General features: G+C 32.8%; 1 protein-coding gene across 1 annotated transcript in view; it reads right to left on the bottom strand.

Moving 5' to 3' along the window:
• NDRG2 (NDRG family member 2) overlaps positions 1-24,864 on the bottom strand; it is a 2,287,731-nt gene that overhangs the window by 618,099 nt on the left and 1,644,768 nt on the right. The window lies entirely within an intron of this gene.

Raw genomic sequence — 24,864 nt, 5'->3', positions numbered from 1 at the left:
GACAGATGTTAAACTTAAAAATCACAAAATTCGCACTAGTGTAACTGCACAAAAAAGACAAACTAATGCTGACCTGTTCTTGAAGCCACACATTAATTCAAGTACTGCACACCTGTTTCCCAATTAATCAGGAAACAATTGTGGAATAACTGAATAAACCTATGGGTTCATGAATGGGTCAGAAACGGTTACACATGTTAAACTTGCACCATGTTCAAAAGCAGGGCATAGTGTAGTGTACATGTTTTTTATACCTTCAGATAAAGCTCTGCAAGGCCAAAGGTAAGTGAAAAACAAAATTCTGTGTCCCTGGTGTGAATGCAGTGACACGGGATTACTTGACATAGTCAGCTATAACTTTTGAGTCACTAGTGTGCCTCTCCACAAACACGATGGATCTGTCGAGAACAGATCCAACGTCACACTAAAGTCCTAAACAGCAATTACCAGACAAGTGTTAATCTTCACAGGTGCAGAGAACAGGAAAGGCTGGGCCATCATTAGTTAGATCATAAACAGTAATGGATCTGTCCGGAACAAATAAGTCCTCAAAAGTAATTAGCAGACAAGTGTTAATCTTCACAGGTAAAGAGAACAAGAAAGGCTGGACCATCATTAGTTAGATCATAAACCGTATCACCTCCAAAAGGACCACTGAGCATAGCCAGTCTGGCACTTGTCCATCTTCCTGTCATGGTCATGTTGGTCATCGATGCTGTGCCATGTAGATGCCATTCTTGTTTCACGTGCAGTGCTATGAAGGTGAATTTCTTGTTTCACACGGAGTATGCCAAGTAGGTGCCATTTGTTTCAAGTCTAGTGCTATTTAGGTGCCATTCCTGTTTCACGTGCTGTTTGCCATGTAGGTGCCATCCTTGTTTGATGTGCCGTGTACCATGTAGGTGGCCTACCTTTAGGATAGTGTTAACATTACTGGTACAGTCATCCTGCAATGAGTCCATTTTGCTGCCAATTTAATCATGTTGTAAGACTTTGTGCAGGAATCAGTGATCAATGAATAAAGCCATCTGAGAGTGAAATATAGCCAGCTTAGGTATGATCAGTGATGAGGCTGTAGGGCGGCTTGGAAATGTGAATTTCTTAAATAATTTGCTTTGTGGCATGGAGTGTCAGAAATCAAAATGCAACCAAGTTGGCAAGCAGCCATCTCCTTCTTATGTAGTGGTACATAGTTGTGTGCATTATTTATTTACTTTATTTTTTATTTTTATTTTACATTTGTTTACCGGGCTAGTCCAACTGGATATATGTCCATTTTCAGTGGAGGCCCGGGGAGAAAAGCTCCACTACAAACTACTAAACAATGTCAAGATATACATAATCTACAAAAATAGAGAGAAAAAAACATATGCAATAACTTTGAAACAGGTTGTATTAACTTTTGAGTAAACTCAAAGACCTAGGATGGTAAAGAGAAAGAAAGGATAAAGAATAATAAATACTTCATTAGAGTATGTAGAAGAGAAGAAAGAGAAAGGTTGTTAAGGAGTCAGATAAAGATGCAAAAAAAAGAGAGCTAACCTGGGTTATGACAAGAGCATAGCCAATGCATATTTAGGAAGGATTTTAGTTTAGTTTGAAATTGGGAGAGTGATGTTAGGGATGTAAGTTCCTGTGGTAACTAGTTCCATATTTTGCCAACTGAGTTGGAAAATGTGGAGTCACCTGCGGAGTTTTTGGAACGGGATGTTTGGACCAGTATTTTGTTGGTGGAGCGTAGATGCCTCTGATTGTTATAGGGTGTTATGAGGGTGGAGAGTATTGGGGTGTTTTCAGGGTGATGTAGGGCATTATGGGCAATAGTGAGTTGATAGTATTGTATGAGGTGTGGTAGTTCCATCCACCCAAGCTTTTTGAGATTTAAACAATGATGAGTTCTATATGGAGAGGCAGTTGCAAATCTGGCAATATTATTATATGATGAGGTAAGTTTGTTAAGATTATGTTTAGAGAAATTTGTGTATATGGAGGAGGCATATAAAAGGGTTGAGATTAAGTGAGTTCTGGCTATGGTAGTTTTGGCTTCAGGATTAAGAAAATATTTGATTCTATAGAGAGAGCCTAGTTTTCTGTTGGTCGATTTTATTGTAAGATTAATATGATTGTCAAATTTTAACTGATTGTCAATAGTGATACCCAAGAGTTTTGTTGTTTGGTCAGGAGAGATAATGGTTCCATTATCAGATATTAGCGTGAAATGGATAGAGGTAGACAAGTGGGTGGGTGAGAAGAGCAAGAGTTTGGTTTTTTTGGGGTTAAGGAGAAGGCAATGATTAGAGAACCATTGTTCTATAGTTGAGAAGGTTTTTTGTGTGAGAGAGTGAAGTTCTGACTGTGTTGAGGCTGCACAAATGATGGTAGTATCATCTGCATATTGAATACAAGTTGTTTGTGGAGTAGCTAGATGAAGTTCATTAATGAAAATGGAAAACAAGAGTGGACCTAAAATAGAGCCCTGAGGGACTCCTATAGTGGTGGGGAGAAGGTCAGAGAGTTGGTTGTCCCATAGAACTGCTTGTTTGCGGTTGTCTAGGTAAGATGTGAACCAGCATAAGGCAAGATTATCTAGAGAGAAAGATTTTAAACGATGGAGAAGAAGCTGGTGATTTACCATGTCAAAGGCTTTGGACAGGTCTACGAAGAATGCTGAAGAAGGAGTATTATTGTTACAGTTTTTGTTAATTGAGTCAATGAAGGATAGTAAGGCTGTACTAGTACTATGGTATGGTCGAAACCCATGTTGGCAATTAGCCAGGAGTTTGTGGTCTAGTAGGTGATTTAGTAACTGTTTGTGGATACACTTCTCCATAATTTTTGCAAGTGGAGATAGTAGTGCAATTGGGCGGTAGTTAGAATACTCAGTAGAGTCACCTAATTTTAAAAGAGAGATAATATAAGAGATTTTCCAGACTGATGGAATTGTACTTTCTTTTATTGTCCTATTAATAAGTATAGAGATGGGGTATGCTATGGCTTTTGCACCTAGTTGGAGGTATTCAGCTGGTAATTGGTCAGCAGAGGGGGTTGTAGGTTTTAGTTTATAAAGTAAGGACAGTATTTGAGAGGTAGGTATGGGTTGAATGTGAAATGGGGGGGGGGTAGAGCTAGGTGTAAATAGTTTGGAGGTATCAGGGTTTTGTTGATTAGCTAGGTTTAGTATGGCTGAAGTGAAGAAAGTGTTGAAGGCATTAGCTGTTTGTAAGGGGGAGTCGGGGTCAGAGCCAGAAGGGTTTGGTGTGGCAACTTTACCAGGGGATAATAGTTTATTGATAGAGGACCAAAATTTATGTGGTTGGTGTGGTGAAGATTGCTGAAGCTGGGTATAAAAATTCTTTTTATCTTGAATGATGGCTTTCTTTGTCATATTTCTCTGTTGTCTAAAAGTGACATTATCAGTTGGGCTTTTTGTAGTTCGCCATTTAGCCCAGACCTTGTTCCTATCTAAGATAAGTTTCTTAGTGTTATTTGAGAGCCATTGGGCTGTTTTAGATTTGACACGCATAGAGCGCATTGACATATGACATTTGTTAACTGGGTTGGTCCATCTGGGCTTGTGGCACATTTTGAGTGGAGACCCAAGGAGAAAAACTGAAAAGTTTAAAAAATTTAAGTGAGAAAGTATTGACAATAAATCATTTCAATTAGAAAGCAATTACACAAAGTTAAGGCACACTCAAGCTTGTAACAAAGACATCATATTCTTTACAGAGTAACAATAACATTTACATATTTACAACAAAATTTGTTTTCAACAGTGTATTTGATTTATTTAGTAAGTACACCCAAAAGTAGGGTACATTGGAAGTAGAGGGGGCGTTAGGAATAGGGTGAGAAAAGAAGGGAAATGGGAGTTAAATGGGCCTCGACGGGGGCAGAGTTTGGAGTTAAACAGACAAAGTTTGATTTTTTCTTTAAAGTGAGATGGGTGCATTATGGAACGTGTATCTATTGGGAGTTTATTCCAAGCATGAGCAATGGAGTGTTTGTATTGGAGTTTGCCTACTGCTTCTTTGGGTTGATACATGTCAAGTAATTGCTGATTCGAGGTACGAAGAGTCTGAGGTGGAGAACAGGTTTAGATGAGTGATGAGAGTGCCGGACAGGATGCTGGTTTGTAGAGGATGGACTGTAACATTTGGAATTGTGACAGTAGTAGTAGTTGGGGGAATTCAAGCCACTGGCATGAGTTAAGGGCCAGACAGTGATGTGAGTTGTATGGAGAGTTAGTGATAAATCTTGCTATCTTGTGATAAGTTTGTTGTAATTTTTTCAAGGTTGTAGTTTGGATGTTGGTAAATGCTGGTGCAGCATATAGTAGGGAGGGGAGGGGAGGAGTAGAACTTGTGCTAGGCCTAGTTTAGAATTTGTGGTCAGAAATGTTTTGTTGCGATACAGGAGACCAAGCTTTTGGGGTGTCTTTTTTGTACATTGGAACAGGTGTAGGTTAAATTTGAGTTCATTATCAATGATGATTCCTAGGAGTTTTGTATGAGCTTCGGGTAGGATTATAGTGTTGTTGGAGGAAGTGATTGCAAAGGCAGATTTATGGTGAGTGAAAGATCGGGGAATGTAGAGTAGGAGTTTGTCTTTTTATGATTAAGGACGAGTAAATTACTGGACAACCATTGTCCTGTGGACAGAAGGGCCTGTTGGGTAGCAGTGTGCAGTTCGGATATGGTGTCAGAAATGGAGATAAGGGTAGAGTCGTCAGCATATTGGATGAGGAAGGACTGTTTACAAGAAGTATAGAGGTCATTAGTAAAGACATTAAACAGGAGGGGGCCCAGGATGGAACCTTGGGGTACCCCAGTTGGGACAGTTATAAATGGAGACGAGGATGACAGCCATTTAAAGTATTGTTGCCTGCAGGATAGGTAGCTAGAGAACCAGTTGAGGGAGGATGAAGATAGGTTGAGTTGAGCAAGTTTAGATAGTAGTAGGGATGGCTGACTGTGTCAAAGGCTTTGGAGAGGTCAAGGAAAAGACAAGATACGAGTTTATTATTATCTTGGGCCTCTGCAATGGTATGTGTAAAAGATAATGTGGATACTCTACAAAAGGGCCTAACAGAAACACATGCTTGGTGCCAGAGCCATGGGCTCAAGCTCAGTGCCAAGAAATGTATAGTTATCCCCTTTGGGAAAAAACATGTACCAGTGAATTACCACATAGGTGACAGTACACTAAACACCAAAAGTGTGACAAGAGACTTAAAGACACAGGTGGACAGTGGTCTCACCTTCGATAACCACATCGCCACAACAGTCAGGAAATCCTTCTATGTGGCACACCTCATCACTAAGGGCTTTTCATCCAGAAAAAAGGAGGTCATTGTCCCACTGTACTCATCCCTCACTAGACCCATTATAGAATACAATGCCCCATTTGGTATGTACCTCTCAAGACATCTGCAACAACTGGAAAGGCCGCAGAAATACCTCACTAAAAAAATCACAGGCCTAAAGCAGATGCCCTACTCTGACCGCCTTAAAAAACTCCAGCTATACTCTGTCACATATCGTCCACTCAGAGGCGATCTCTGCTTAACATACAAGGCCATGTCAAAGCCAGAGCTGCTGGACATGCTACACTTAAAGAAATCCCAATCCCTCAGAGCCACACGCTTCAGGTATCTAAACCTTGTCATCACAATAAACAAAACATGCTGGAGGGATAGGTTCCTGACCCAGAGATTCCCCAGACTCTGGAACAGACTGCCCATACATGTCAAGCAGAGCGCCTCTTTGGCCCTCTTCAAAAGGAACCTTGATGATTGGATGGGAGAACGGAAATTCACCCCAGGGATCACGTCAGTCGCCCTGCTAGACAGGGGTCAAGGGAAGTAAATAGTGTGGAAATAAATAGCCAGGGAATTGTTATGGCTAGTGTTGTATAGGCCCTAGGGCCGATAGCTTAGTACCAGCCTATGAACCTGTAAGAGGGTAGTGGTTGTGCTGTGGTTAGGATGGAAACCATGCTGAGTGGAGGTGAGAAGGCTGTGCTAGAGAAGGTAACTCAGGAGCTGTCAGTGTATATATTTTTCAAGGATTTTAGAGAGGGGGGATAAGATAGCTATGGGTCGGTAGTTAGATGGGTCTGTGGCGTTACCTCCTTTATGCAGTGGAATAGTGAAGAAGGATTTCCAAAGGGTAGGGACAGTAGATTCCTGAATTGATCTAGTGATTAGAATAGATACTGAATAGGCAATGGAGTCAGCAGCAAGTTTGAGGAAAGCTGGAGGTAGGTCGTCAGTGGAGGGAGAGCAGGGTTTGAGCTTTTGTAGAAGAGATCTGATGTATGATGTAGGAACTGGGAGAAAAGAGAAAAGGGAGAGCAGGGTTTGAGCTTTTGTAGAAGAGATCTGATGTATGATGTAGGAACTGGGAGAAAAGGGAGAGCAGGGTTTGAGCTTTTGTAGAAGAGATCTGATGTATGAAGTAGGAACTGGGAGAAAAGAGAAAATATTTCTGCAGAGGGGTTAGGAGGGGTTGGTAGTGTTGAGTTGCTACAGTTAGATGGTATGAGTGTTTGGATGGTGTATATAAAGTGCTTGTTTAGGAGGGTAGCTGTTTCTAGAGGGGATATGTTTGGGTAAAGACAGGGGTTTGAAGGACAGCCAGGAGAAATAATTCTGTTAACAGTTGACAAACATTTTTAGGGTTGGATTTGTATTTGTACTGAGCAGAATTATAATAGGATTCTTTTGTCATTGTTGGTTTGTTTTTTAGTAAGATTTCTAAGTGGTCTATATTTGTGTAAGAGAGGTAGTTCTTTTGTTGTAATCCAAGCTTTCCAAGCACTATCTCTATTGTGCATTAGGGATCTAGTTTCTTTAGAAAGCCATGGAGCATGATTAGATTTTATTCTGATCTTCCTAGAGGGAGCAAGGGAGTTTAGGGTATTCAGGAAGATAGTGTTGAAGGTACTGACAGTGTCGTTAAGAGGGATATTTTTGAGGATGGACCAGTCCAAACTAGCAAGAGTGGAGTTGAACTGGGATAAATTAAAGTTAGTGAGCTTACATCAGTCTCTGTATAGGTGAGGTCTGGGTGATTGGGTTGGATATCTTAGAACAGTGGTAGGGAGGTGATTGCTAAGACAGTCTGGTAGGGTAGCGGGGTTATGGTAGTAATGGGGTGAGTTTGTGAGTATCCAGTCTATTGTGGAGCCAGAGGAAGTATTTTTATGTAGGTGGGTGGGAGAAGATATCAGTTGTTAGAAGCCATGTAGGTTGATACTGATTTGTGGAGAGTCAGTTTTAAGTTTGGACCAATCTAAGTTAGCATCTCCTAGTAAAAGGGTTTCATAAAGTATGTTCTGAGAAAACCTGGATAGAATATTTTCTAAGGTGGACAAACTGTTTCCAGCAGAAATATAGACAGAAGAGACTGTAAATATTTTGTGGGGTTTGAGGTGTTAGTTTAAGATGATAAATTCAGCTGGGTGGAAGTCATGGATGGGAGAGGGAAAAGGTGAGAGGCTGAGACTATTGCAGTGTATTGTGGCTACACCACCTCCTTTTTTGGGAGTCTGTCAGAGCGATAGATATTATAGCTTGGTAGGAGAATTTCTTTGTTGGTGATGTGAGGCTTAAGCCAAGTTTCAGATAAGGTGAGGATGTGGGGGGTTGTATGAGTTAACTAGGAATGGAGTTCAGTGATTTTGCTAGATAGGCTCTGAATATTTAGTCCATATATAGACAAGTGGTTGGATAAGGATGAGTTTGATGAAGTGTGTGAAGAGAGGGGGGTGTTAAATGGCAGGAGAGGTGAATGTTTTTATGTGAGTGGTGGGGCCTGGGTTGGTGTGGATGTCCCCAGATGTGAATAGGTTGCTAGTGGGAAGAGGGTGTGTTGTGATAAATATAAGTAGTTTGTGTAGCTTGGTTTTAGATGTGCGGATAGCAGAGAGGAGTTGAAGTGTACACAATTTATGTGAGCATGAGGTGGAGAGGTTGAATAGAGTTGATGAGATATGATAGAAGGATTTAGTTGGTTGATTATCATAGGTGTAGGAGGTGGAAGAGTGTATTGGAGGATAAGGGAGGTGTGAGTGATATGAAGTGAAAGTAGAGAGAAATAGGGGGAGTGTTGTGGCAATAATAAGGTGTAACATGAATAGTATGATGGTGTAGAGGTTTTAGGCTGAGGTGATAGGGAAGGAAGTGATGTAAGTTTTTAGTCAGACAGGAAGTGGTCAGTTATTGGCTGATGAGACCAGAAGGGTAGGAGTGGATGGTATAAAGGAAACTGTAATGGGGTGGGTGGGAATGAGGGTAGGGGAGCAAAGTGAGCCCAAATGGAGCTGGGCTAGCCCCTGTGTCTCAAAAAAGCAATCAGTCATGCAAAGAAAAGAGCAGCAAAGGAATAGGGGGAGGTTAAATGAGGGGTGACAAAGAGCAGAACTGAGGCAGGGAAAGCACAGAAAAGCTGTAGGAATACAGCAATAGAGGGTAATAGATGAGAAGAGTGCAATAAAGGAAAGGGATAATAGAGCAGAGTAGCTAGAGGAAAGAAGTGGAAAGGTGAAAGGATTTGAAAGGCTGAGAGAGGACAGAAAAAGTGAAACTAAAGGTCTATTGAGTGAGTGAGGACACCACAGCGGACAACTAAGAGGGTATAATTCAGAAGCAAAGAGGGAGGGGTTTTGCTGTTGGTGACCCTGGGAAGGAACGACCTCGAAGCAAACTAACAAGAGCTAGGGTACATTGACTAAAAATATAGTTTTAACCAAAAAGTACAGACATACTTTAACTATATTTCTTTAGGTCTTTTCAAGTATCAGGGAGGCACACTTTGTTCCAGGACAGAGAACACAGAAGGTATAAGATTCCCAGCAGGGCTGTTTCAGAGGCAAAAATATGGGTAATGGCAGGAGATAGCTATGGATAAATATAGAAAAAAAAAAGGTTGATTAGTGAAAAGTTGTTCAGGGTAAGAGATGGGGCCAGTAGAAACAAAAGAAAGATTAAGCAAATAACAGGAGCAAACAGTATTAGTAAATCAGAGTTTTACAAATAAACAACTAGCATGGAACAACAGTTCAGAATGTAGTGTATTGCATGCCTGGCAACTATTTCAACAGTTAAGGATTTCACAGCGTGTCAACTAAATAAAAAAATAGTTGTGTTTGTCTTAATTTAATAGGGGATGGGGGAGCTCCTGAAAATGTATATAGTTTTTTGGTATGAGGGCTTTCATTAAACTAAAAATTCTCAAAAAATGGAGATGGGAAGAAACAACTGCATAAAAGATCAGTCTGCCAAACAGTATGTGCACATAAAACAAAAGTTGGAAATAAACATTCAAAAGAACTGTCATATACAATGGGTGGGAGCAGTAGCTTTCTATTATAATGGCTTCTCTGTCCATATTATCTTGGAACATAAATGGCATCAAATTATAGAGAAAAACAAGACAGTACTGGGTTTGGGGTGTGACTTTAACAGTGATAATTGTCTAGAGCTAAGGTTCACATTGCCGGGTGGCGAGCCCTGATGCAGTTATTCCTGCATGTCATACACACAAGCACATAGACACTCACAATATTGGCCAGTTTAGAGTGTCCAATCCACCTATGACATGTCTTTGGAATGTAGAAGGAAAGCACAGCACATAAAAAAAAAAAAAAACACGAACACAGGAAGGGCATGCAGACTCTGCATAAAAGGCACCCCAGCCGAGAATTGAAATACAGAACCAATTGCTGTGTGGGGGACACCTATATCCCCTGCACCACAATGGCATGTAAGCCCCTGCACCACAATGGCATGCAACCTACATACAGATGTCTGTATGTATGTATGTGTGTGTATATATATATGTAGACAGATAGATACAGACATCCAATAAACGTCACACAGATTGTCACCCATGATATAAAGAGCTGCGTGAAAGACAGCAGAAGTTAAGACAGATAAACAACCTCATGTTAGAAGTAAGTAATTTGTTTGGAAACAGACTGCAGCAACAAAACAACAAATACAAAAGAAAGCTTTGCAAGTTCTGGAGTTGAGGTACCAGTGCATCCTGGGCATTATGTTATCAATATTTTTTTAACAAGAATAACTTGTGTCTTCACAGGTACGTATATGTAACAATATGAGAGGAACAGCAAAGGAAAACTTCCAAACTTCAAAGCAGGTGACAACTTCTCTACTCTATAACCAACATATTTGGAATCTTTTCTATCTCATGGCAAAGAAATTACTTCTTAGGCACTATTTCCAACTGAGTTAAAATCCAACCTGTTCCCCTAAATAAAATGTAAATCCTTCCTAACACAGCATTTCTGCATCGCCCCTCCTTCACTCTTCACACATCTTGCTTTCTTTTCCTTTCTCTTCCTCTTGTATTGTATACATGCAATATAAGTAATATAATATATATAATATATAAAAAATCCAAAGTACGAGGTGCAAGTAGCAATCCAAGAAACACCAATAAATATCCACAGGAGTACTTTTTAAAATCTTGAACGCCAATTTATTTTGAAATAAAATGCGTTTTCGCCGCTAAAGGTACATAGCAGCTTCCTCAGAATCAAAACATTAAAATTAGGCGCCAAAAATATTTAAATAACAAAAGGAAGTTGATCAAACAACGTCACCTCCTGTCAAGGCGCTAAAAACAATGGAAAAGTCAAACAGTGAATAAAAATACCTAACAAAAGATGTTCAAAATGAACCTTAATTAAAAATGTATAAAACCAAACAATCAAACATTATATTTATTATTACACTTTATATTAATAATTATTACACTTTATATTAATAAATCCCTAAAGATACCTACTTTCTACACCAACGTATTTAAAATATTTTATTTAATACCTTACATTATGGATGGATTCCTAAGTCATATATCAATTAATAAATAACTTAATATCCAAAATTTTATCTGAACTATATATCTTAATAACCCCTTAATTTTCAAAAATATCAATAATATCAATTATTTGATTGATTTTGTATATACTAGACTAATAGTGAAATGTATTTACCAGGGCCTAACATAGAGTTCTTATCTCATGTAACTTTTTAATCTAAGAACTGCTGAAATGTTGCAGTTCTCATTTAAGCCAGGAACGTTAAAGGCGTCTAGTTTGATTTGCCATTCAAGCTCACGCAATTCTAACATAAGAGAGAGAGGTCCACCTCTCACATTGGGGATGAGTTGATCAATACCCATGAAAACAAACTTATGGTCTGGATAGTAGGATATATGCTTAGCAAGAGCATTATCCAATTTGCTGTTCCTGATGGCATAAATATGTTGGTAGACTCGTTCGCGAAATTTTCGATCGGTCTTACCTATGTAGAATGCTGTACAGCATTCACAAAAAGCCACATAGATAACAGATTTACTATCACAATTGATTTTATGATGGATGTAATATCTTCTCCCCTTAATAAAAAAGGATTCGCCTGTTCTGACAAATTTACACCAATTACAGGCTCCAGATGTTAATGACCCTTTTCTTCTATTAAATTGGTTGGTATATGGTTTTCTTTGTAATAATTCTTTCAAATTTTTTCCTCTTCTATACACCACTTTTGGCAATGGTCCCAACTTTTCCGAAAGGAAAGTATCATTACTTATGAAGTGCCAGTTCTTAAAAATAATATCAAAAATGTATTTAGAATCATTACTAAAAGTAGTAATGAAACAAGTTGAAAACTCAACTTTTTTATTTTTATTGCTTACTGTAGTGTCAGTTTGAGTCGAACTTGATATCAAAATTTCCTGTGAAGCGTTAAGTAAAGGGACTGTCTGAATTTCCTGGTTTTTATTTTCCTCTAATAGGGGTTTATAAAAACCTGTTGTTCGTTTAAATTCTATCTCCTCAATAATCCCGTCAATAAGAGTATCTGGGTAACCTCTATTGAGGAATAAATTTCTTAAAAAATTACATTCCTGTTGAAAAGAATGGATCGTACTACACATACGTACAGCTCTCACTAACTGTCCCTTCACTATAGATCGCTTCTGCTTTAGTGGATGTAAACTAGTGAAATGAAGTAGAGAATTACAATAAGTAGGCTTACGAAAGACTGAAGACAAATATTTTTTATTTATTTTGTCCTTAGTCAATTTTACATCTAAGTAGTCAATTTCATCAGTGGAAAAATGGTATGTAAATTTAAGAAAACTTGTTGTACCATTCATATAGTGTACTAAAGTTTCCACTTCTGATGCATCGCCATGGAATAGTATAAAAATGTCATCTAAAAATCGCGTGTACAAGCGAAGTTGGCTTTTGAAATCAAAATTTTTAATATAAACTTGTTTTCCCAAAAAGCCATAAACAAGTTAGCAACGCTTGCACCGCATGGAGAACCCATGGCTACTCCTTGTTTTGGAGGTAATATTTATTGTCAAAAATGAAAAAATTAGAACTAAGAACTATATCAAGAAGTTCTGTAACAATGTCTATTTCATTTTGGACAACCTCCAAATCATTCAACATTAAAGCTATCCACTCTATAGCTTCCTGATGGGGGATGGAAGTATAGAGATCGACTACGTCGATGGTGAGAAAATTATCACCATCATCATATGTAATATTATTTATATTACTAAGAAAAGACCATGAATCTTTACAGACAACTGGAATATTCTTAATGTATTTACCTAAAATATGATCTATGAGGCTAGCACAAGGATAAGTCATAGATAATCTTCCATCTACCAAGGCTCTCATAGGAGGATTCCCAAGATCTTTATGAATCTTGGGAATTCCAAACATAACTGGGACTTTAGGATATGAGGTATCCAGGAAATTATATAAATCAAAATTGATCTTCCCAGATAAAAACATATCTCTCAAATATCCTCTAATCCTTTTAAAAGTAACATTCATTTCATTAAGTGAGGAAAGCCTATATGCTGGTGAATCCAGGACAGATAACATTTTCTCTATGTACATTTCATTATCAAAGATAAGCAATCCACCTCCCTTGTCAGGTTTTACCACTCGGACCGGAAGAAGGTTAAGATTGTTTAAAGCTATTCTCTGTTCTTTGGTTATGTTTGAATTAGTAGATGGTTTACTAATCCCAGAACTATCCTTAATATGCCTCATATCTACTTCACAAACTTTTTCAAAGACACGTAGTCCAATATGTAGTGGAGGATTAAAAACACTAGGTAGTTTCAAACATGACCTCATGTCATTGATCTCATCATTAAATAACAAGTTCAAATTGAGTTTCCTAACGAAACTTTTCAAATCAATAATAGTTTTAGTTAAGTCAAAATGAACACTAGGAATAAAAGTATTCCCTCGAGCTAACAACTCAATAAGATCAGACTGTAAACTGACACTTGAAAAATTATACACTTTAAAATCTCCTTTGAAATTAGTCTGTATGATGGGATATTCGTGAATAATATTCTGTGAGACATTAGTAGTTTCTAAAGTAACATTCTCTCCCAAGGAAGGAGCAGATCTCAATTGTTCTGAGCTCTGTTCCTGGTATAATAGGTCCGTTGAGGTTGCGGACCTAAAAAATTGCTTCGATTACTATTGTTTCTCTGATGATTCTGATGGTCATTGTTATTACCATTCCTACCTTTATCTGGGTTATTACCTTTGATCCTATTACTCGATCTCACTCTATTATTATTCTGTATGTTTTGCTCATCATTATTATCAGTGGGCACAGAGGGCTGATCATAATCATAGGTCTCAAAGGTATCTAAACTATTAACCCCTGAAGGTACCTCCCGTAAAGGAGGTATTCTTAATTTTGGGCAGGCTTGCTGTTGGTGGTATGCTGTTCTATCCCTAAGCAGTTTTTTAGATTAAGCTGCTAAAATTAAAGAAACTGCAGCTTGAAGTTTCTTACTTCCGACAATGCCTAAGTGAAAACATTATTCCCAAAGGGTTGCGGAGTGCCTTTTCTCCGTCGGGCCTTATCCAAGACCCCTTGTTTTATACAGACTTGATGGCCCTGTTTGAGCGCCAAGGATCCCAACTGCTTGAATTATTAATTAAGCATTACAACTCTAACATTTCTAAACTTATAGAAGAAATTAACAGTCTTGATGACATAATCAAACTTGATTCTGATTTTTTAAGATATAAGTTTGATTATAATAGGATATTTAACAGTATTGATGTATTGATGGTAAAGCTGAAACAAAATAAATCTAAAAATCATCAGAGAAACAATAGTAATCGAAGCAATTTTTTAGGTCCGCAACCTCAACGGACCTATTATACCAGGAACAGAGCTCGGAACAATTGAGATCTGCTCCTTCCTTGGGAGAGAATGTTACTTTAGAAACTACTAATGTCTCACAGAATATCATTCACGAATATCCCATCATACAGACTAATTTCAAAGGAGATTTTAAAGTGTATAATTTTTCAAGTGTCAGTTTACAGTCTGATTGTATTGAGTTGTTAGCTCGAGGGAATACTTTTATTCCTTGTGTTCATTTTGATTTAACTAAAACTATTATTGATTTGAAAAGTTTCATTAGGAAACTCAATTTGAACTTGTTATTTAATGATGAGATCAATGACATGAGGTCATGTTTGAAACTACCTAGTGTTTTTAATCCTCCACTACATATTGGACTACGTGTCTTTGAAAAAGTTTGTGAAGTAGATATTAGGCATATTAAGGATAGGTCTGGGATTAGTAAACCATCTACTAATTCAAACATAACCAAAGAACAGAGAATAGCTTTAAACAATCTTAACCTTCTCCCGGTCCGAGTGGTAAAACCTGACAAGGGAGGTGGATTGGTTATCTTTGATAATGAAATGTACATAGAGAAAATGTTATCTGTCCTGGATTCACCAGCATATAGGCTTTCCTCACTTAATGAAATGAATGTTACTTTTAAAAGGATTAGAGGATATTTGAGAGATATGTTTTTATCTGGGAAGATCAATTTTGATTTATATAATTTCCTGGATACCTCATATCCTAAAGTCCCAGTTATGTTTGGAATTCCCAAGATTCATAAAGATCTTGGGAATCCTCCTATGAGAGCCTTGGTAGAGGGAAGATTATCCATGACTTATCCTTGTGCTAGCCTCATAGATCATATTTTAGGTAAATACATTAAGAATATTCCAGTTGTCTGTAAAGATTCATGGTCTTTTCTTAGTAATATAAATAATATTACATATGATGATGGTGATAATTTTCTCACCATCGACGTAGTTGATCTCTATACTTCCATCCCCCATCAGGAAGCTATAGAGTGGATAGCTTTAATGTTGAATGATTTGGAGGTTGTCCAAAATGAAATAGACATTGTTACAGAACTTCTTGATATAGTTCTTAGTTCTAATTTTTTCATTTTTGACAATAAATATTACCTCCAAAAACAAGGAGTAGCCATGGGTTCTCCATGCGGTGCAAGTGTTGCTAACTTGTTTATGGCTTTTTGGGAAAACAAGTTTATATTAAAAAATTTTGATTTCAAAAGCCAACTTTGCTTGTACACGCGATTTTTAGATGACATTTTTATACTATTCCATGGCGATGCATCAGAAGTGGAAACTTTAGTACACTATATGAATGGTACAACAAGTTTTCTTAAATTTACGTACCATTTTTCCACTGATGAAATTGACTACTTAGATGTAAAATTGACTAAGGACAAAATAAATAAAAAATATTTGTCTTCAGTCTTTCGTAAGCCTACTTATTTTAATTCTCTACTTCATTTCACTAGTTTACATCCAGTAAAGCAGAAGCGATCTATAGTGAAGGGACAGTTAGTGAGAGTTGTACGTATGTGTAGTACGATCCATTCTTTTCAACAGGAATGTAATTTTTTAAGAAATTTATTCCTCAATAGAGGTTGCCCAGATACTCTTATTGACGGGATTATTGAGGAGATAGAATTTAAACGAACAACAGGTTTTTATAAACCCCTATTAGAGGAAAATAAAAACCAGGAAATTCAGACAGTCCCTTTACTTAACGTTTCACAGGAAATTTTGATATCAAGTTCGACTCAAACTGACACTACAGTAAGCAATAAAAGTAAAAAAGTTGAGTTTCCAACTTGTTTCATTACTACTTTTAGTAATGATTCTAAATACATTTTTGATATTATTTTTAAGAACTGGCACTTCATAAGTAATGATACTTTCCTTTCGGAAAAGTTGGGACCATTGCCAAAAGTGGTGTATAGAAGAGGAAAAAATTTGAAAGAATTATTACAAAGAAAACCATATACCAACCAATTTAATAGAAGAAAAGGGTCGTTAACATGTGGAGCCTGTAATTGGTGTAAATTTGTCAGAACAGGCGAATCCTTTTTTATTAAGGGGAGAAGATATTACATCCATCATAAAATCAATTGTGATAGTAAATCTGTTATCTATGTGGCTTTTTGTGAATGCTGTACAGCATTCTACATAGGTAAGACCGATCGAAAATTTCGCGAACGAGTCTACCAACATATTTATGCCATTAGGAACAGCAAATTGGATAATGCTCTTGCTAAGCATATATCCTACTATCCAGACCATAAGTTTGTTTTCATGGGTGTTGATCAACTCATCCCCAATGTGAGAGGTGGACCTCTCTCTCTTATGTTAGAATTGCGTGAGCTTGAATGGCAAATCAGACTAGACGCCTTTAACGTTCCTGGCTTAAATGAGAACTGCAACATTTCAGCAGTTCTTAGATTAAAAAGTTACATGAGATAAGAACTCTATGTTAGGCCCTGGTAAATACATTTCACTATTAGTCTAGTATATACAAAATCAATCAAATAATTGATATTACTGATATTTTTGAAAATTAAGGGGTTATTAAGATATATAGTTCAGACAAAATTTTGGATATTAAGTTATTTATTAATTGATATATGACTTAGGAATCCATTCATAATGTAAGGTATTAAATAAAATATTTTAAATACGTTGGTGTAGAAAGTAGGTATCTTTAGGGACTTATTAATATAAAGTGTAATAATAATTAATATAAAGTGTAATAATAAATATAATGTTTGATTGTTTGGTTTTATACATTTTTAATTAAGGTTAATTTTGAACATCTTTTGATAGGTATTTTAATTCACTGTTTGACTGTTCCATTGTTTTTAGCGCCTTGACAGGAGGTGACGTTGTTTGAACAACTTCCTTTTGTTATTTAAATATTTTTGGCGCCTAATTTTAATGTTTTGATTCTGAGGAAGCTGCTATGTACCTTTAGCGGCGAAAACGCATTTTATTTCAAAATAAATTGGCGTTCAAGATTTTAAAAAGTATTCCTGTGGATATTTATTGGTGTTTCTTGGATTGCTACTTGCAACTCGTACTTTGGATTTTTTCATGTTTGCTTTCTTGTTTTTGGTTTGATACATAAGTAATATAATATATATATAATATATAGTTATAATGTTAAGTAATGATAGTCTGAACTCACTGTCATTTGACATGCAATATAAGTAATATAATATATATAATATATAGTTATAATGTTAAGTAATGATAGTCTGAACTCACTGTCATTTGACATGCAATATAAGTAATATAATATATATAATATATAGTTATAATGTTAAGTAATGATAGTCTGAACTCACTGTCATTTGACATGCAATATAAGTAATATAATATATATAATATATAGTTATAATATTAAGTAATGATAGTCTGAACTCACTGTCATTTGACATGCAATATAAGTAATATAATATATATATAATATATAGTTATAATATTAAGTAATGATAGTCTGAACTCACTGTCATTTGACATGCAATATAAGTAATATAACATATGTATAACATATAGTTATAATATTAAGTAATGATAGTCTGAACTCACTGTCATTTGACATGCAATATAAGTAATATAATATATGTATAACATATAGTTGTAATATTAAGTAATGATAGTCTGAACTCACTGTCATTTGACGTGCAATATAAGTAATATAATATATGTATAACATATAGTTATAATATTATGTAATGATAGTCTGAACTCACTGTCATTTGACGTGCAATATAAGTAATATAATATATGTATAACATATAGTTATAATATTAAGTAATGATAGTCTGAACTCACTGTCATTTGATGTGCAATATAAGTAATATAATATATACATAATATATAGTTATAATGTTAAGTAATAATAGTCTGAACTCACTGTCATTTGACGTGCAATATAAGTAATATAATATATATATATAATATAGTTATAATGTTAAGTAATGATAGTCTGAACTCACTGTCATTTGACGTTGAATATAAGTAATATAATATATAGTTATAATGTTAAGTAATGATAGTCTGAACTCACTGTCATTTGACGTGCAATATAAGTAATATAATATATATAATATATAGTTATAATGTTAAGTAATGATAGTCTGAACTCACTGTCATTTGACATGCAATATAAGTAATATAATATATATAATATATAGTTATAATGTTAAGTAATGATAGTCTGAACTCACTGTCATTTGACATGCAATATAAGTAATATAATATATATAATATATAGTTATAATGTTAAGTAATGATAGTCTGAACTCACTGTCATTTGACATGCAATACAAGTAATATAATATAATATATATAATATATAGTTATAATGTTAAGTAATGATAGTCTGAACTCCCTGTCATTTGACATGCAATATAAGTAATATAATATATATAATATATAGTTATAATATTAAGTAATGATAGTTTGAACTCCCTGTCATTTGATATGCAATATAAGTAATATAATATATATAACATATAGTTATAATATTAAGTAATGATAGTCTGAACTCACTGTCATTTGACATGCAATATAAGTAATATATATAACATATAGTTATAATATTAAGTAATGATAGTCTGAACTCACTGTCATTTGACATACAATATAAGTAATATAATATATATAATATACAGTTATAATATTAAGTAATGATAGTCTGAACTCACTGCCATTTGACATGCAATATAAGTAATATAATATATATAATATATAGTTATAATATTAAGTAATGATAGTCTGAACTCACTGCCATTTGACATGCAATATACGTAATATAATACATATAATATATAGTTATAATATTAAGTAATGATAGTCTGAACTCACTGTCATTTAACATGCAATATAAGTAATATAATATATATAATATATAGTTATAATATTAAGTAATGATAGTCTGAACTCACTGTCATTTGACATGCAATATAAGTAATATAATATATATAATATATAGTTATAATATTAAGTAATGACAGTCTGAACTCACTGTCATTTGACATGCAATATAAGTAATATAATATATAGTTATAATATTAAGTAATGACAGTCTGAACACACTGTCATTTGACATGCAATATAAGTAATATAATATATATAATATATAGTTATAATATTAAGTAATGATAGTCTGAACTCACTGTCATTTGACATGCAATATAAGTAATATAATATATATAATATATAGTTATAATATTAAGTAATGATAGTCTAAACTCACTGTCATTTGACATGCAATATAAGTAATATAATATATATAATATATAGTTATAATATTAAGTAATGATAGTCTGAACTCACTGTCATTTGACATGCAATATAAGTAATATAATATATATAATATATAGTTATAATATTAAGTACTGATAGTCTAAACTCACTGTCATTTGACATGCAATATAAGTAATATAATGTATATAATATATAGTTATAATATTAAGTTATGATAGTCTGAACTCACTGTCATTTGACATGCAATATAAGTAATATAATATATATAATATATAGTTATAATATTAAGTAATGATAGTCTGAACTCACTGTCATTTGACATGCAATATAAGTAATATAATATATATAACATATAGTTATAATATTAAGTAATGATAGTCTGAACTCACTGTCATTTGACATGCAATATAAGTAATATAATATATATAACATATAGTTATAATATTAAGTAATGATAGTCTGAACTCACTGTCATTTGACATGCAATATAAGTAATATAATATATATAACATATAGTTATAATATTAAGCAATGATAGTCTGACCTCACTGTCATTTGACATACAATATAAGTAATATAATATATATAATATACAGTTATAATATTAAGTAATGATAGTCTGAACTCACTGTCATTTGACATGCAATATAAGTAATATAATATACGTATAACATATAGTTATAATATTAAGTAATGATAGTCTGAACTCACTGTCATTTGACATGCAATATAAGTAATATAATATATGTATAACATATAGTTATATTAAGTAATGATAGTCTGAACTCACTGTCATTTGACATGCAATATAATATAATATATGTATAACATATAGTTATAATATTAAGTAATGACAGTCTGAACTCACTGTCATTTGACGTGCAATATAAGTAATATAAAATATGTATAACATATAGTTATAATATTAAGTAATGATAGTCTGAACTCACTGTCATTTGACGTGCAATATAAGTAATATAATATATGTATAACATATAGTTATAATATTAAGTAATGATAGTCTGAACTCACTGTCATTTGACATGCAATATAAGTAATATAATATATATAATATATAGTTATAATATTAAGTAATGACAGTCTGAACTCACTGTCATTTGACATGCAATATAAGTAATATAATATATAGTTATAATATTAAGTAATGACAGTCTGAACTCACTGTCATTTGACATGCAATATAAGTAATATAATATATATAATATATAGTTATAATATTAAGTAATGATAGTCTGAACTCACTGTCATTTGACATGCAATATAAGTAATATAATATATATAATATATAGTTATAATATTAAGTAATGATAGTCTAAACTCACTGTCATTTGACATGCAATATAAGTAATATAATATATATAATATATAGTTATAATATTAAGTAATGATAGTCTGAACTCACTGTCATTTGACATGCAATATAAGTAATATAATATATATAATATATAGTTATAATATTAAGTACTGATAGTCTAAACTCACTGTCATTTGACATGCAATATAAGTAATATAATGTATATAATATATAGTTATAATATTAAATAATGATAGTCTGAACTCACTGTCATTTGACATGCAATATAAGTAATATAATATATAGTTATAATATTAAGTAATGATAGTCTGAACTCACTGTCATTTGACATGCAATATAAGTAATATAATATATATAACATATAGTTATAATATTAAGTAATGATAGTCTGAACTCACTGTCATTTGACATGCAATATAAGTAATATAATATATATAACATATAGTTATAATATTAAGTAATGATAGTCTGAACTCACTGTCATTTGACATGCAATATAAGTAATATAATATATATAACATATAGTTATAATATTAAGCAATGATAGTCTGACCTCACTGTCATTTGACATACAATATAAGTAATATAATATATATAATATACAGTTATAATATTAAGTAATGATAGTCTGAACTCACTGTCATTTGACATGCAATATAAGTAATATAATATACGTATAACATATAGTTATAATATTAAGTAATGATAGTCTGAACTCACTGTCATTTGACATGCAATATAAGTAATATAATATATGTATAACATATAGTTATATTAAGTAATGATAGTCTGAACTCACTGTCATTTGACATGCAATATAATATAATATATGTATAACATATAGTTATAATATTAAGTAATGATAGTCTGAACTCACTGTCATTTGACATGCAATATAAGTAATATAATATATGTATAACATATAGTTATAATATTAAGTAATGATAGTCTGAACTCACTGTCATTTGACGTGCAATATAAGTAATATAATATATGTATAACATATAGTTATAATATTAAGTAATGATAGTCTGAACTCACTGTCATTTGACGTGCAATATAAGTAATATAATATATGTATAACATATAGTTATAATATTAAGTAATGATAGTCTGAACTCACTGTCATTTGATGTGCAATATAAGTAATATAATATATATATATAATATATAGTTATAATGTTAAGTAATAATAGTCTGAACTCACTGTCATTTGACGTGCAATATAAGTAATATAATATATATATAATATATAGTTATAATGTTAAGTAATGATAGTCTGCACTCACTGTCATTTGACGTTGAATATAAGTAATATAATATATAGTTATAATGTTAAGTAATGATAGTCTGAACTCACTCTCATTTGACGTGCAATATAAGTAATATAATATATATAATATATAGTTATAACGTTAAGTAATGATAGTCTGAACTCACTGTCATTTGACATGCAATATAAGTAATATAATATATAGTTATAATGTTAAGTAATGATAGTCTGAACTCACTGTCATTTGACATGCAATATAAGTAATATAATATATATAATATATAGTTATAATGTTAAGTAATGATAGTCTGAACTCACTGTCATTTGACATGCAATATAAGTAATATAATATAATATATAGTTATAATGTTAAGTAATGATAGTCTGAACTCCCTGTCATTTGACATGCAATATAAGTAATATAATATATATAATATATAGTTATAATATTAAGTAATGATAGTCTGAACTCCCTGTCATATGACATGCAATATAAGTAATATAATATATATAACATATAGTTATAATATTAAGTAATGATAGTCTGAACTCACTGTCATTTGACATGCAATATAAGTAATATATATAACATATAGTTATAATATTAAGTAATGATAGTCTGAACTCACTGTCATTTGACATGCAATATAAGTAATATAATATATATAACATATAGTTATAATATTAAGTAATGATAGTCTGAACTCACTGTCATTTGACATGCAATATAAGTAATATAATATATATAACATATAGTTATAATATTAAGTAATGATAGTCTGAACTCACTGTCATTTGACATGCAATATAAGTAATATAATATATATAACATATAGTTATATTAAGTAATGATAATCTGAGCTCACTGTCATTTGACATGCAATATAAGTAATATAATATATATAACATATAGTTATAATATTAAGTAATGATAGTCTGAACTCACTGTCATTTGACATGCAATATAAGTAATATAATATATATATAACATATAGTTATAATATTAAGTAATGATAGTCTGAACTCACTGTCATTTGACATGCAATATAAGTAATATAATATATATAACATATAGTTATAATATTAAATAATGATAGTCTGAACTCACTGTCATTTGACATGCAATATAAGTAATATAATATATATAACATATAGTTATAATATTAAGTAATGATAGTCTGAACTCACTGTCATTTGACATACAATATAAGTAATATAATATATATAATATACAGTTATAATATTAAGTAATGATAGTCTGAACTCACTGCCATTTGACATGCAATATAAGTAATATAATATATATAATATATAGTTATAATATTAAGTAATGATAGTCTGAACTCACTGCCATTTGACATGCAATATAAGTAATATAATATATATAATATATAGTTATAATATTAAGTAATGATAGTCTGAACTCACTGTCATTTGACATGCAATATAAGTAATATAATATATATAATATATAGTTATAATAATAAGTAATGATAGTCTGAACTCACTGTCATTTGACATGCAATATAAGTAATATAATATATATAATATATAGTTATAATATTAAGTAATGACAGTCTGAACTCACTGTCATTTGACATGCAATATAAGTAATATAATATATAGTTATAATATTAAGTAATGACAGTCTGAACTCACTGTCATTTGACATGCAATATAAGTAATATAATATATATAATATATAGTTATAATATTAAGTAATGATAGTCTGAACTCACTGTCATTTGACATGCAATATAAGTAATATAATATATATAACATATAGTTATAATATTAAGTAATGATCGTCTAAACTCACTGTCATTTGACATGCAATATAAGTAATATAATATATATAATATATAGTTATAATATTAAGTAATGATAGTCTGAACTCACTGTCATTTGACATGCAATATAAGTAATATAATATATATAATATATAGTTATAATATTAAGTACTGATAGTCTAAACTCACTGTCATTTGACATGCAATATAAGTAATATAATATATATATAATATATAGTTATAATATTAAGTAATGATAGTCTGAACTCACTGTCATTTGACATGCAATATAAGTAATATAATATATATAATATATAGTTATAATATTAAGTACTGATAGTCTAAACTCACTGTCATTTGACATGCAATATAAGTAATATAATATATATATAATATATAGTTATAATATTAAGTAATGATAGTCTGAACTCACTGTCATTTGACATGCAATATAAGTAATATAATATATATAATATATAGTTATAATATTAAGTAATGATAGTCTGAACTCACGGTCATTTGTAGTAAAATGTAATTTTCTTTGTAACTGAGGTATTCTACTTTACCTATTGTACTCTCTAATTTGAGCTGTATTACTGTTATGGTCATCTCTGAGTGGAGACTCAAACTAGTCAATTGAGATCAGGGGTCTGCGCTGGTCAACAAATTAAAAATAACATGACAGTACAGGACAAGGGAGAGCCTACTGGCAGAATCATGGTGTCTACCTGTAATCTGAATTGTAGTGGCAGCTTAAGTGATAAAAGCTGAACTGTTGCAGACTGGCAAAAAAAGTGTGTAAACAATAGTGGTTAGGGAAAGGCACCTCTGTGCCTTCAGCCTCACATTAAAGGAAGTCATCAAGGCAACATAAGCCCTGGTTATTATTTGTGCAACTAGTGACATGGGTGAATAGCCACTCTACGTTGTGGAATGAAAGGGGTCTAAAAAGA

The sequence above is a fragment of the Protopterus annectens genome, chromosome 16.part0, assembly GCF_019279795.1.
Source record: "Protopterus annectens isolate FY-2018-M chromosome 16.part0, PAN1.0, whole genome shotgun sequence".
NCBI lineage: Eukaryota > Metazoa > Chordata > Ceratodontiformes > Protopteridae > Protopterus > Protopterus annectens.
The sequence above is the reverse complement of the archived record's forward strand: the minus strand, read 5'-3'. Positions and strand labels throughout refer to the sequence as shown.